Genomic DNA, 12843 nt, shown 5'->3' on the forward strand with positions numbered 1-12843 from the left:
CAAGTCATTCTGCACCCTGTGTCCTAGAGCAAGGTCTGGAAGGAGGAAAAATGGATTCTTGGGTGTGCATGTCCCTTTGGCCCTGTGAATGCCTGGCCGCATGGGGAGGGTCCAGGCTAGACAAAGGACAGATGCATTGAAAAGTGTCAAACATATATAAACATAAAGTATTATTATCACTGTTATTAGAACACTGGAAACCCTGTGGAGAGTTTGAGTAAAAAGGAGGATTAAGTAACAAGTGCAAAAGAAAATCCAGAGCTGGTTAATGATGACCTTGGAAGACATATTCTGTCTCATTTCTGTTTATCCAGAGCCTGATTGTAGATGTGGCAGCATGACTTATTTTAATTACTATTTTTGATGTGTCATCTTCCCACCTATCACTAAGGTAAACAAACTAACAAAACCAAACGAAACAATTAATGGTGATTTTTCAACTAAAGGCTGATGATTGATATATCATCCTCATTGTCCTTCTGAACTTCAATTGCCAGCTGGAATTTTCAGGAAAGTTGACTTGGCTGGTGAGATGCAAGAGAAGAAAAGACAGATGGCATGCTTCTTGCATGGGCAAGGGGCATTACAAGGTAACCTGCCCCTGAGCTGACTTAATTGTAGAGAGCAGCATACCGTCAAGAAACTGAAAAGAAAGAGAAAGTGTTAGTTGCTCAGTCATGTCAACTCTTTGCGACCCCATGGACTGTAAACCGCCAGGCTCCTCTGTCCATGGGATTCTCCAGGCAAGAACACTGGAGTGGGTTGCCATTTCTTTCTCAGGGGATCTTCCTGACCCAGGCATTGAACCCAGGTTTCCTGCATTACAGGCAGATTCGTTACCATCTGAGCCACCAGGGGAGCCTTCAAGAACCTGTGCTGATAGTCAGATGTGGAGACTTGCCACTGACCAACCCTTACCTCTGCGATTTGCTTTCTTTTGGGGATGTCATTTACTCCCTAGTTTATGGGTATAGATGCTGGTCTTTCCTCTAGAGTGGAAATTCCTCTGACAGTGGGAATGTCCTTTGTAAATGCTGGCCAGATGCTCAATAAATGTTTATTTAAAAGGTAATATATTCTGCAAAATGCAGCCTGGGTAGATCTGATTTCCTTGTGGAAATGGGATAAAGAGAAGCATAAATACAGCCTTTTCCACTTTTTAATTTGATAATTATGGTTGAGAGTGAAATACCCTTTGGAATTGTCAGTGTATATCTAACTACCACTTTCAGTGTCAATAAAATATGTATATAGGTTAAGAGTATAGAGTCTGGAGTCAAACTATGCGGCTTCAAATCCTAACACTGTAAACTAGTCGCCGACCTTGAGAGCGGTATTTAACCACTCTGTGCCTCAATTTCTCCATCTGTGAAATGTGGATAATAGTGGTTCCTAGCTCATGGAAGTCAATGAAACTAACACTGGTTTTAAATATCTACAAATTATGTGGTGCTCCATTCATTTAAAAAAAAAATGCTATTTCACCTTCCCTGGTAACTGAATGAGTCTCTTCACTGACTGTAGAATAGAACGTGGTAGGAAGGATGCTGCCTGATTCCTGAGGATTGATTACATGTGCCATCATATCTTGGGAAATTCACTATGAGAACTTTCAGCCCCCTGGTCCAAAGTCTGGCTCCCCTGAGGCTGCCAGGTGGTTCTGTGCTCAGCCGCTCAGTTGTGTCCGACTCTTTGCAACCCTATGGACCATAGCCTGCCAGGCTCCTCTGTTCATGGGGTTTTCCAGGCAAGAATGCTGGAGTGGGTTGCCATTTCCTCCTCCAGGGGAGCTTCCCCACCCAGGGATCAAGCCCGCATCTCCAGTGTCGTCTGCATTGGCAGGCAGATTCTTTACCATTAGCGCCACCGTGTGGAAAATACCTGAATAGACCACTTAGAGAGAGCGGCGCAAGGAGTTCCACTATTCAGATTCCAGCTGTTGGATTCCTTTCAGCCCAGGCTAGTTTATATGAATGAAAAACTTGCAAGATGGCCCCAGCCCCCACCACTGCCTGACTGTCACTGTCTGAGAAACTCTGGGTCCAGTCAAACCCCAGATTTGTAAGCATATATAATGATTGCTATTGTTTTAAGCTGCTTTTTCAGGGTGGCATGTTACTAAGCTATAGAGAAGCGGCACAATTACAAAACAATATGTGCCCTAACAGGTTTAAGGAATGTGCTAAGTAAACTTTGTTACTGTTAGATCAGTGTTCGTGATCAGTGTTAGATCACCATGGTTAGCCTGATAGTAGTGCATTTATTATCTGTAAATTGGATGTATTAGGACCTGGATTATCTGCTTCATGTGACTGTGATGAAGATTGGGTGAGATAATATAGGAAAGTCCTTTGAAAAGCAATACAGTATGTAAAAAGTGAAGTGTTTTTTTTTTTTTTTTAAACTATTTTTTAACATCTTTTAACCAATCTTGGTGGGAGTTTACTATTGAGAAGATATACTTTATCACTAATGCGATCTTGTAAGAGACAAAATGGGTCAATTTTTTCCCTAAAATTTAAAAAATTCAAAGGAACAAAATGAAAAATTTAGATGAATCATTTGGTGTGTGTGCACAAAGTGGCCAAATTAACACAGTTAAAATCTCTGAGACTAAAAGTTGAAAGTTCTGCACGTCTTTAACTTGCCTCCTAGTTTTCATGTTGGTCTATAAAGAGCTGTAGCACAAAGTAAGCTTATTCCAGGTGATTGTTGTTAAGTTGCTAAGTCCCACTGACTCTCTGTGACCCCACGGACTTCAGCACGCCAGGCCTCTCTGTCCTCCACTGTCTCTAGGAGTTTGCTTAAATTCATGTCCATTGAGTCAGTGATGTTATCTAACTATCTCATCCTCGACCACCCTCTTCTCTTTTTGCCTTCAGTCTTTCCCAGCCTCAGAGTCTTTTCCAACGAGTCAGTTCTTTGCATTAGGTGGCCAAAGTATTGCAGCTTCAACTTCAGCATCAGTCCTTCCGATGAATATTTAGGGTTGATTTTATGTACTGTTAATATCAATTTTATTAGTATCTGATTTTAGGAGAGATTTCAGCACAGTCATCTGAATTTATATCTGTCGTCCACACGGTGGCAGTAAATATTTTGATTTGAAATGGACAAGCCCTCCTGAGGCTTTTCAGGGTGCAGTATACAAGGGATATGCAGATCCATGCTTTTGATATTAAAAGGGGCTTCCCAGGTAGTGCAGTGGTAAAGAATCCACCTTCCAATGCAGGAGATGAAAGAGACACAGTTTCGATCCCTGTATCGGGAAGACTCCCCTGGAGGAGGAAATGGCAGCCCACTCCAGTATTCTTGCCTGGAAAGTGAGGACACAGAAACATGATTGACTGCTAGAAACTTTCTTACTGGGGTAGAAGCAATAAAGGAATCCCAACCCCCTGACCTATGGAGGAGTAAGTAGGTCCTATCCCTAATTGTAAACCAGAACTTGCCAAAAAAACCTAAAGTCGTGAAACTAAGAGCTTTGTGACGATGGGTGTCATGGAAAGAACAATTAAGTATTCTTTTGGCCTAATGAGAAAAAGGTCCTGGAAAAAATGGGCAAGATAGAAATCGCCTCTGGGAGAGGTCATCTTTTTTTTTTTTTTTGGTTGTTCTGGGTCTTCTTTTCCACTCTCAGGCTTTTTCTGCTTATGGGGAATGGCTTTCTCATTGTGGTGGGTTCTCTTGTTGCAGAGCACAGCCTCTAGGTGTGAGACCCTTAGCAGTTGCAGCACATGGGCTTAGGTGCTTTACAGTATGTGGAATCTTCCCAGACCAGGGATCAATCCCGTGTCCCCTGCATTGGCAGGCAGATTCCTATCCACTGTACTACCAGTGAAGTCCTGAGAGGTCATCTTTTGACTTGACTATCTATGACTGGGTTTTCTACAATGGGAGACAAAAATTTCATTCCATACTCAACAGAATTTTTGAAATGGAGTGGCAGATTGAGATAAAGCAGCATTGGAAAATTTCCCTTCTCCAGTACAATCACTTAGCCAAGAGAGGCCTAACAGTTTGATCTCTGAGGCTTTCCTTTTTCTAACGGGGAAGGTGCCATGCTGCTGGAACAGGACTTGGAAGCTTGGTAGCACTATGGCTTCTATCAAGACTGATTAAATCTGAATCTCTGAGAGGGGGCCCTGGGCACTGTTCTGTTTCATTATTTTTCCCCTTCGAAATGCTTCAGATGATTCTAATGTGTAGCTATGCTTGAGAATCACTTGGTCTATAGGATGGGTGGGGGTGAGACTTCTGTGGTGGGATTGTTGTGAAGTCACTCAGGCATGTCCAGCTCTTTGCCACTCCATAGACTACAGCATGCCAGGCTTCCCTGTCCTTCACTATCTGGTGAGAAGAGGTACGTAAAAGAGAACTCAGAGACCTAAAACTGAAACTCCAGTACTTTGCTGAGACTACAATATTTTGGCCACCTGATGCGAAGAACTGACTCATTGGAAAAGACCCTGATGCTGGGAAAGATTGAAGGTGGGAGGAGGAGGGGATGACAGAGGATGAGATGGTTGGATGGCATCATCGACTCAATGGACATGAGTTTGAGCAAGCTCTGGGAGTTGGTGATGGACAGGGAAGCCTAATGTGCTGCAGTCCATGGGGTCGCAAAGAGTCAGACATGACTGAATGATTGAACTGAACTGAGAGGCCTGAAAGAACAACCTTCTAAGCCTTCTTGTTTATTGTTAGCTGCCTGTTGGTGCGTGCTCAGTCATGTGCAACTCTTTACAACCCCATGGACTGTAGCCCACCTGGCTCCTCTGTCCATGGCATTTCCCAGGCGAGAATACTGCAGTGGGTTGCCATTTCCTCCTCCAGGGGGATCTTCCCGACCCAGGGATTGAACCTGAGTCTACTGCATTTGCCAGCAAATTCTTTACCACTTGAGCTACTTGGGAAGTCTTTATTGTTAGCTATTTATCGCCAAATGGAAATAAACAGTTAAGTTGATTTAATTCTTGTTTCATTAGAGTGTATGACTGTTGAATTAAGTGACATAATTGGATAGCTTTTTCCTTGTTATGTTTTTATATTCTGATTTCCACATAAAGCACCTCGGGCTTCCCTGATAGCTCAGTTGGTAAAGAATCTGCCTGCAATGCAGGAGACCCTCGTTTAATTCCTGTGCTGGGAAGATCCCTGGAGAAGGGATAGGCTAAACTCACCAGTGCTCTTGGGCTTCCCTTGTGGCTCAGCTGATAAAGAATCTACCTGCAATGCTGGAGATCTGGGTTTGATCCCTGGGTTGGGAAAGTCCCCTGGAGAAGGTGAAAGGCTACCCACTCCAGTATTGTGGCCTGGAGAAGCCCATGGACTGATAGTCCATGGGGTCGAAAAGAGTAGGACACGACTAAGAGACTCTCACTCACTTACTGATTGCATGAGGCCCACGCACATTATCAAGGGTAATCTTTTTTACTTCAAGTCAGCTGGTGGGAGAGTTCATCACATCTACAAAATACCTCTAGAAACATCTAGACTAATGTTTGACTAAACAAATAGGCACCATAGCCTAGACAAGTTGACACCTAAAATTTAACCATCACACAAGCCTTTTGTTATTGCTGTTGCTCTTTACAAAGTTTAAAGTCTTTCTTTTTTTTTTATTATTTTTATTTTATTTTTTTTATTAAATTTTAAAATCTTTAATTCTTACATGTGTTCCCAAACATGAAACCCCCTCCCACCTCCCTCCCCATAACATCTCTGTGGGTGATCCCCATGCACCAGCACCAAGCATGCTGTATCCTGCGTCAGACATAGACTGGCGATTCAATTCCTACATGATAGTATACATGATAGAATGCCATTCTCCCAAATCATCCCGCCCTCTCCCTCTCTCTCTGAGTCCAAAAGTCCGTTATACACAGCTGTGTCTTTTTTCCTGTCTTGCATACAGGGTCGTCATTGCCATCTTTCTAAATTCCATATATATGTGTTAGTATACTGTATTGGTGTTTTTCTTTCTGGCTTACTTCACTCTGTATAATCGGCTCCAGTTTCATCCATCTCATCAGAACTGATTCAAATGAATTCTTTTTAACGGCTGAGTAATACTCCATTGTGTACATGTACCAAAGCTTTCTTATCCATTCATCTGCTGATGGACATCTAGGTTGTTTCCATGTCCTGGCTATTATAAACAGTGCTGCGATGAACATTGGGGTACATGTGTCTCTTTCAATTCTGGTTTCCTCGGTGTGTATACCCAGCAGTGGGATTGCTGGGTCATAAGGTAGTTCTATTTGCAATTTTTTAAGGAATCTCCACACTGTTCTCCATAGTGGCTGTACTAGTTTGCATTCCCACCAACAGTGTAGGAGGGTTCCCTTTTCTCCACACCCTCTCCAGCATTTATTGCTTGCAGATTTTTGGATCGCAGCCATTCTGACTGGTGTGAAGTGGTACCTCATTGTGGTTTTGATTTGCATTTCTCTGATAATGAGTGATGTTGAGCATCTTTTCATGTGTTTGTTAGCCATCCGTATGTCTTCTTTGGAGAAATGTCTATTTAGTTCTTTGGCCCATTTTTTGATTGGGTCGTTTATTTTTCTGGAATTGAGCTGCATAAGTTGCTTGTATATTTTTGAGATTAGTTGTTTGTCAGTTGCTTCATTTGCTATTATTTTCTCCCATTCAGAAGGCTGTCTTTTCACCTTGCGTATATTTTCCTTTGTTGTGCAGAAGCTTTTAATTTTAATTAGATCCCATTTGTTTATTTTTGCTTTTATTTCCAGAATTCTGGGAGGTGGATCATAGAGGATCCTGCTGTGATTTATGTCTGAGAGTGTTTTGCCTATATTCTCCTCTAGGAGTTTTATAGTTTCTGGTCTTACATTTAGATCTTTAATCCATTTTGAGTTTATTTTTGTGTGCGGTGTTAGAAAGTGATCTAGTTTCATTCTTTTACAAGTGGTTGACCAGTTTTCCCAGCACCACTTGTTAAAGAGATTGTCTTTACTCCATTGTATATTCTTGCCTCCTTTGTCAAAGATAAGGTGTCCATATGTGTGTGGATTTATCTCTGGGCTTTCTATTTTGTTCCATTGATTTATATGTCTGTCTTTGTGCCAGTACCATACTGTTTTGATGACTGTGGCTTTGTAGTAGAGCCTGAAGTCAGGCAAGTTGATTCCTCCAGTTCCATTCTTCTTTCTCAAGATTGCTTTGGCTATTCGAGGTTTTTTGTATTTCCATACAAATCTTGAAATTATTTGTTCTAGTTCTGTGAAAAATATGGCTGGTAGCTTGATAGGGATTGCGTTGAATTTGTAAATTGCTTTGGGTAGTATACTCATTTTCACTATATTGATTCTTCCACTCCATGAACATGGTATATTTCTCCATCTATTAGTGTCCTCTTTGATTTCTTTCATCAGTGTTTTATAGTTTTCTATATATAGGTCTTTAGTTTCTTTGGGTAGATATATTCCTAGGTATTTTATTCTTTTTGTTGCAATGGTGAAGCAGGAATAGAAGGAACATACCTCAACATAATAAAAGCTATATATGACAAACCCACAGCAAACATTATCCTTAATGGTGAAAAATTGAAAGCATTTCCCCTAAAGTCAGGAACAAGACAAGGGTGTCCACTTTCACCGCTACTATTCAACATAGTTCTGGAAGTTTTGGCCATAGCAATCAGAGCAGAAAAAGAAATAAAAGGAATCCAAATTGGAAAAGAAGAAGTAAAACTCTCACTGTTTGCAGATGACATGATCCTCTACATGGAAAACCCTAAAGACTCCACCAGAAAATTACTAGAGCTCATCAATGAATATAGTAAAGTTGCAGGATATAAAATCAACACACAGAAATCCCTTGCATTCCTATACACTAATAATGAGAAAGTAGGAAAAGAAATTAAGGAAACAATTCCATTCACCATTGCAACAAAAAGTTTAAAGTCTTTCAAACTGCAGGATTAATATTCTGTGTTTTCCTGCTTAAGGTATCCCACAGGCAATTCTTAAACCCTTACCTGAGAACCATTACCTCTAATGGTCTGCACAGGATTCCTGTGTTAACACATTATTGACTGGGGTGGAGGGTGATTTTTGTAGAAACTAATGCTTGTGGTATTAATACATCTCAGGTCAAGAAGGTGTGAATACCTCACCTGGAAATTCTTGAGAAACAACTGTTTTAGTGAAAGTTGCTCAGTCGTGTCGGACTCTTTGCAACCCCATGGACTATCAATCAACCGAAGGTCTTAAAAGCAAAGACAGATTTCTCAGGGGAGAATTCCACCTTAAGAGGGCAACACACGTGAGTTTCCAGACTGTTGGCTTGCCTCACGGACTTCGGACTTGCCAGCTCCATGACTGTGTGAGTCAGTTTTAATCATAAATCAGTCTATCTCCTATTAGTTTTATTTCCTTGGAGAATGCCCAGCTGATACAGTTTGTGAACTTCATTCTCAGAAACAAAGCAGTGTTTGGTTTGTTTCTCTCATGACGATCAGTGTTTTTGAAGGAAGGTGATTTAGAAGGCATAAAAAGTTGAGGACTACTTATATTATAGACATTAACCAGTAAAATCAGCCATGGTTAATAGTAGGTGGAAATTCAGAAGGGTCTCTAATATTGGAAAGCACTTGGGATGTAAGCATAAATGATGGCAATGGCTTCCCAAAGGCCTGTTTTTCCTACCAAATGGAACAAACACAGGCATAATTATACCCATAAAGTCTAAACTTTGAAACTCTTATACAAAATGATGGACTATCTGGGTCCGTGATTCTTAATATTAAAAAATGGGGAAAGGTGTTGAGAGTTTGCTAGAAAATATATCCAGGGGGAACCATAAAAATACTACTTCAACCAATCATGTAATATTTACTTGAATACTTAGTGGTAAAAAGACGCCCATTTCTACCTGATCAGGCCTAAAAATACTTCACCAAAAGCGACCAGTTTGTAAGCAGTTCATGAATAATTTGTAAATGCAACCTCTCAAATAAGAGCAGAGCAGTATCTTTCAAAATTATTTTCAGATTTTTGAATTTTTGAATAAGTGTGGGTCATATTTGAAGGAAAGGAGGTCAGTGGTTGAATGTAGACAGCAATAAATTTTATACTGTAAATTGTGGTTCTTCATGGGACAAATATTGTATTGTAATTCCAAAACTAATTGGATCAGGGAGTGTATTCTTCAGGTAGACCCATGAATTTTGCATGGCATGTTGGAAATGGAATTTAGGTTTTATTCTTTTTTTATACTAACTCTGCTACCTTGGGCCCCTCACCCACCTTTATGGAGTCTCATTTCTCTCAATTTGTTTGTTGTTGAACTCATTTATGGAGTCTCACTCTTCTCATACTTTATATCAATGCTATTTTCTTCTCAGAGTTTGTTTTGAAGCTACAAGCTGATTTTAGATGTGAAAGAAGAACTTTAAAAAGTAAAAAATACTGCCTATGTATGTAGTGGGTAGCTTTTTTTTTTTAAATTTCATGGCATCATCTAAACGACTTCCCTGTTTGAGGTTAATTTCTCCTTTTGGAATCTGTGTGAGGTAGAACTCCACATTCTACTGTAGAAGCCACAGGGGCAGGCATTTGCTGTCTCAGTTTGTAGGCACCTGATCTTCCTCTAGTTAATGCAGTGCAGCCTGCTGGGACTTGGCATCTCGAGAGGGGACCAGAGATGATTTTGGTTACTATGACTCCAGTCATATTTGCTATAAAATATGCTTCATCTGTACCATAAAACTCTACATCCACCATGAGATGAATCCCAATTCCTTGAAGCAGTTAACTATAAATATAGACTTTCCTTGGCTTGTATTGGTTTCCAAGGAGTCTTTATTCTGAAAATATGATCTTTTTTTCAAAGCAAAATCTGTTAGAACACTTTCAGTTTCCCTGGGCAAAGTAAGCATGTAGAAAGAATATCATATAGTGTGTATATGGTAAATGGAATTAAGCAGAAATCATTATTTTTAGAACTTTGACTTAATCAATTGCTCCAAGGAGTTTTCTTTAGCAACAATAAACTTGTTTAGGTCACAAAGTGGTTTTTTTTTTTTTTTTAAGGTGGATGCTACGTAACTAAAGCTGTATAACTTATGGCTAGAAGCAAGAAAGTATCCACAGGAGGTTATATTTTCTTTGACTAAAAACACATTTGTTTTTTCTTTAAGAAGTGAGCTATTCTAGGCTCTTTACAGTAGAAGGCTATTAACTTTTTCTTAATGGTACATATTAAGCCTGAGTTGCAATCAAGCCATGGAGCTCAGTGTGCTGGGAACTGTAAGGTGGATGCTTCTGCTGTGAATCTTTTAGAAGGCCACTGTAGATCTAGGAGAAAGCAAGGGCTGGTGGGCTGGAGTTGCCTTCTATAGTGTCTTTGTGGAGGTCATAGAAACGGTGCTGGAGACTGACACTGTATAATCAGGTGAAGTAGCATTTATGGTTTGCATTATATTTCAATTCATTTTGGTAACAAATTATCACGCTTAACATCAGACGAGGATATCGAAGCCAAAAACAAGCAGGGAGTATCCTAGCTGTCTTCTCAGGAGCTCTGGTATTGCTGAGTTTAGGCCAGCAGTTGTCATTCCCAGAGTGCTTCCAGCTTGAGGTCTGTGAGAACCGTGGAAATACATGTTAGGAAAACAGAGCTAATGGACACCAATCATCCTGCAGTTCAACAGATGCACATAAAGTCAGGTTATTATGCATATATGTAAACCTGTCTAGTGTGACCTGTATATCCTCTATGGCCCACTTGATGGGTCTTGAGTAAATGTAAGAAATTCCCAATACCTCAAAATAAAGCCATGACTGTTTGGCTAAGTACATCATACAGTGTTTTTTTTTTTTTTTTTAAATTTGAACTAATTTGTGTATGTAACTTTCTGATGTATGAGTATGAATAATCACTGTCAGAGGGAAAAGTAGCGGCAGCCAATGGCACATGAGGCCCCTCAGTCATGGGGCTGAGATAAAAGTTCAGTAGTTATTTTAATGATGCACTGAGTGTGATGTTTAGTTAATAAATTGTGTCCAACTCTGTGACCCCATGAACTATAGCCTGCTAGACTCCTCTGTCCATGGGATTTCCCAGGCAAGAATACTGGAGTGGGATGTCATTTCCTTCTCCAGGGGATCTTCCCCACCCAGGGATTGAACCTGCATCTCCTGCATTTCAGGCGAATTCTTTACTACTGAGTCACCACTAAGTATGAGTTTTTATCCAATCACCTTCTACTTTGTAATTAGGCAAGAGTGTCTCCCCCTTGTCTATTTTCTTTTCCTAGACACTACAGCAGAGTTGTATCATAACTCTCTTTGCATGGTGCAAGAAATACCATCTTTCACTGTCCTCAGTGAGTGTGTGCCTTGGAAGGAGGATGAGAAGGGCGACCCCTCTATGTTTCTTCCTCATGTTTTTCTCATTGTGTCAGCACTGGATGTTGTTGACTGTCATTCTAGCAGTAGTTTCTCTCCCACCTGATTTTGCAGCATGAGCTGACTCCATTATCAGTTGGCAACCCAAGGGACACTAATTGTTCCCAAAACTGGATGAAAAAGATAACTGGCTTTTGGGGACTTAATAAAAGACAGCAATTCATGGGGTCGCAGAGTCGGACACGACTGAGCGACTGAACTGAACTGAAAAAGACAGCAAATCCCTCTCCAATGGGGCATGCAAATGTGATCACAATCCATTTGGAGGCTTGAAGAAACTGACTAAGGGGACCAATAACTGTCAGGATGATGAGTCAGGTTTATAAAGACTTTAGTTACGATAAAATAGCATCAAACTATTGAGTGGAAGACATGAATTGTACATGTACCTAAGGAGAGGAACACCTTGAGACAAAAGCTTCAGCTTCTACATGTTTTTCTGGCCTCTAGAGATGGATAGGTTCTTACTGAAAAATACGTAGCCAGCCAAAGTTAAACAGTTTTAGGAACTGCTTTGCACTAAATAATATGCTACTGCTGTCACCTAGAGCATACTTGTTTTAGTGAGAAAAACCAAAGAAGGAAATGGATGTGTCCTAGAAGAAATTGACTAAGGGGACCAATAGCTGTCAAGATGACAAGTCGGGTTTAAAACATGAAGAAAAAGCTGGTCTATGGGGAGGGAGAGAGGTCTGACAAGTGCTCACTACTTAGTTTGGAATCAAAGTCAAGTGCTGGATTCAGAGCAGCTCACAATGGGAACTGTTGTTTCTGCGCAATGCTGCTGATAGTTGAATGTTCCCCGGTGGCTCAGTGGTAAACAATTTGCCTGCACTGCAAGAGACATGGGCTTGATTCTTGGGTGGGGAAGATCCCCTGGAGAAGCAAATGGCAACCCACTCCAGTATCCTTATCCTGGAATTCCCAAGGACAGAGGAGCCTGGCAGGCTACAGCCTGTGGGGTTGCAAAGAGTTGGATTTAGCAACTAACAACTATTGTCCTACAGGGTTACAGAATTCTCCCTGAAACCCAAGAACCACAATCTGCTGGCTGTGTTCTGGAAACCTAATAGAACTTTTAGAGTGTGGCATCATTATTTCTAGACATCAAGTGCCCTAGTCTCACAACCTTATGAGCAAGTTATAATTTGCTCTTTCAAAGCCACATAATTGCTCCTAATATAACCCTTTATAATTGTGGATTGTGATTATAATAAACAGGCATGAAATTAAAAGATGCTTACTCTTTGGAAGAAAAGTTATGATCAACCTAGATAGTATATTCAAAAGCAGAGACATTACTTTGCCAAATAAGGTCCGTCTAGTCAATGCTATGGTTTTCCTGTGGTCATGTATGGATGTGAGAGTTGGACTGTGAAGAAGGCTCAGCACCGAAGAATTGATGCTT

General features: G+C 40.6%; 1 protein-coding gene across 1 annotated transcript in view; it reads right to left on the reverse strand.

The window, feature by feature from the left end:
• Positions 1-10084: 10084 nt before the first annotated feature.
• The window catches only part of GC (GC vitamin D binding protein), a 42724-nt gene continuing 39965 nt past the window's right edge, over positions 10085-12843 (reverse strand). Inside the window, exon 13 of the mRNA XM_068974768.1 lies at positions 10085-10607. The gene's annotated coding sequence lies outside the window, so the exon portion shown is untranslated. The remainder of the gene's footprint in view (positions 10608-12843) is intronic.

This window comes from Capricornis sumatraensis, chromosome 7 (genome assembly GCF_032405125.1).
Source record: "Capricornis sumatraensis isolate serow.1 chromosome 7, serow.2, whole genome shotgun sequence".
In the NCBI taxonomy this organism is placed as follows: Eukaryota; Metazoa; Chordata; class Mammalia; order Artiodactyla; family Bovidae; genus Capricornis; species Capricornis sumatraensis.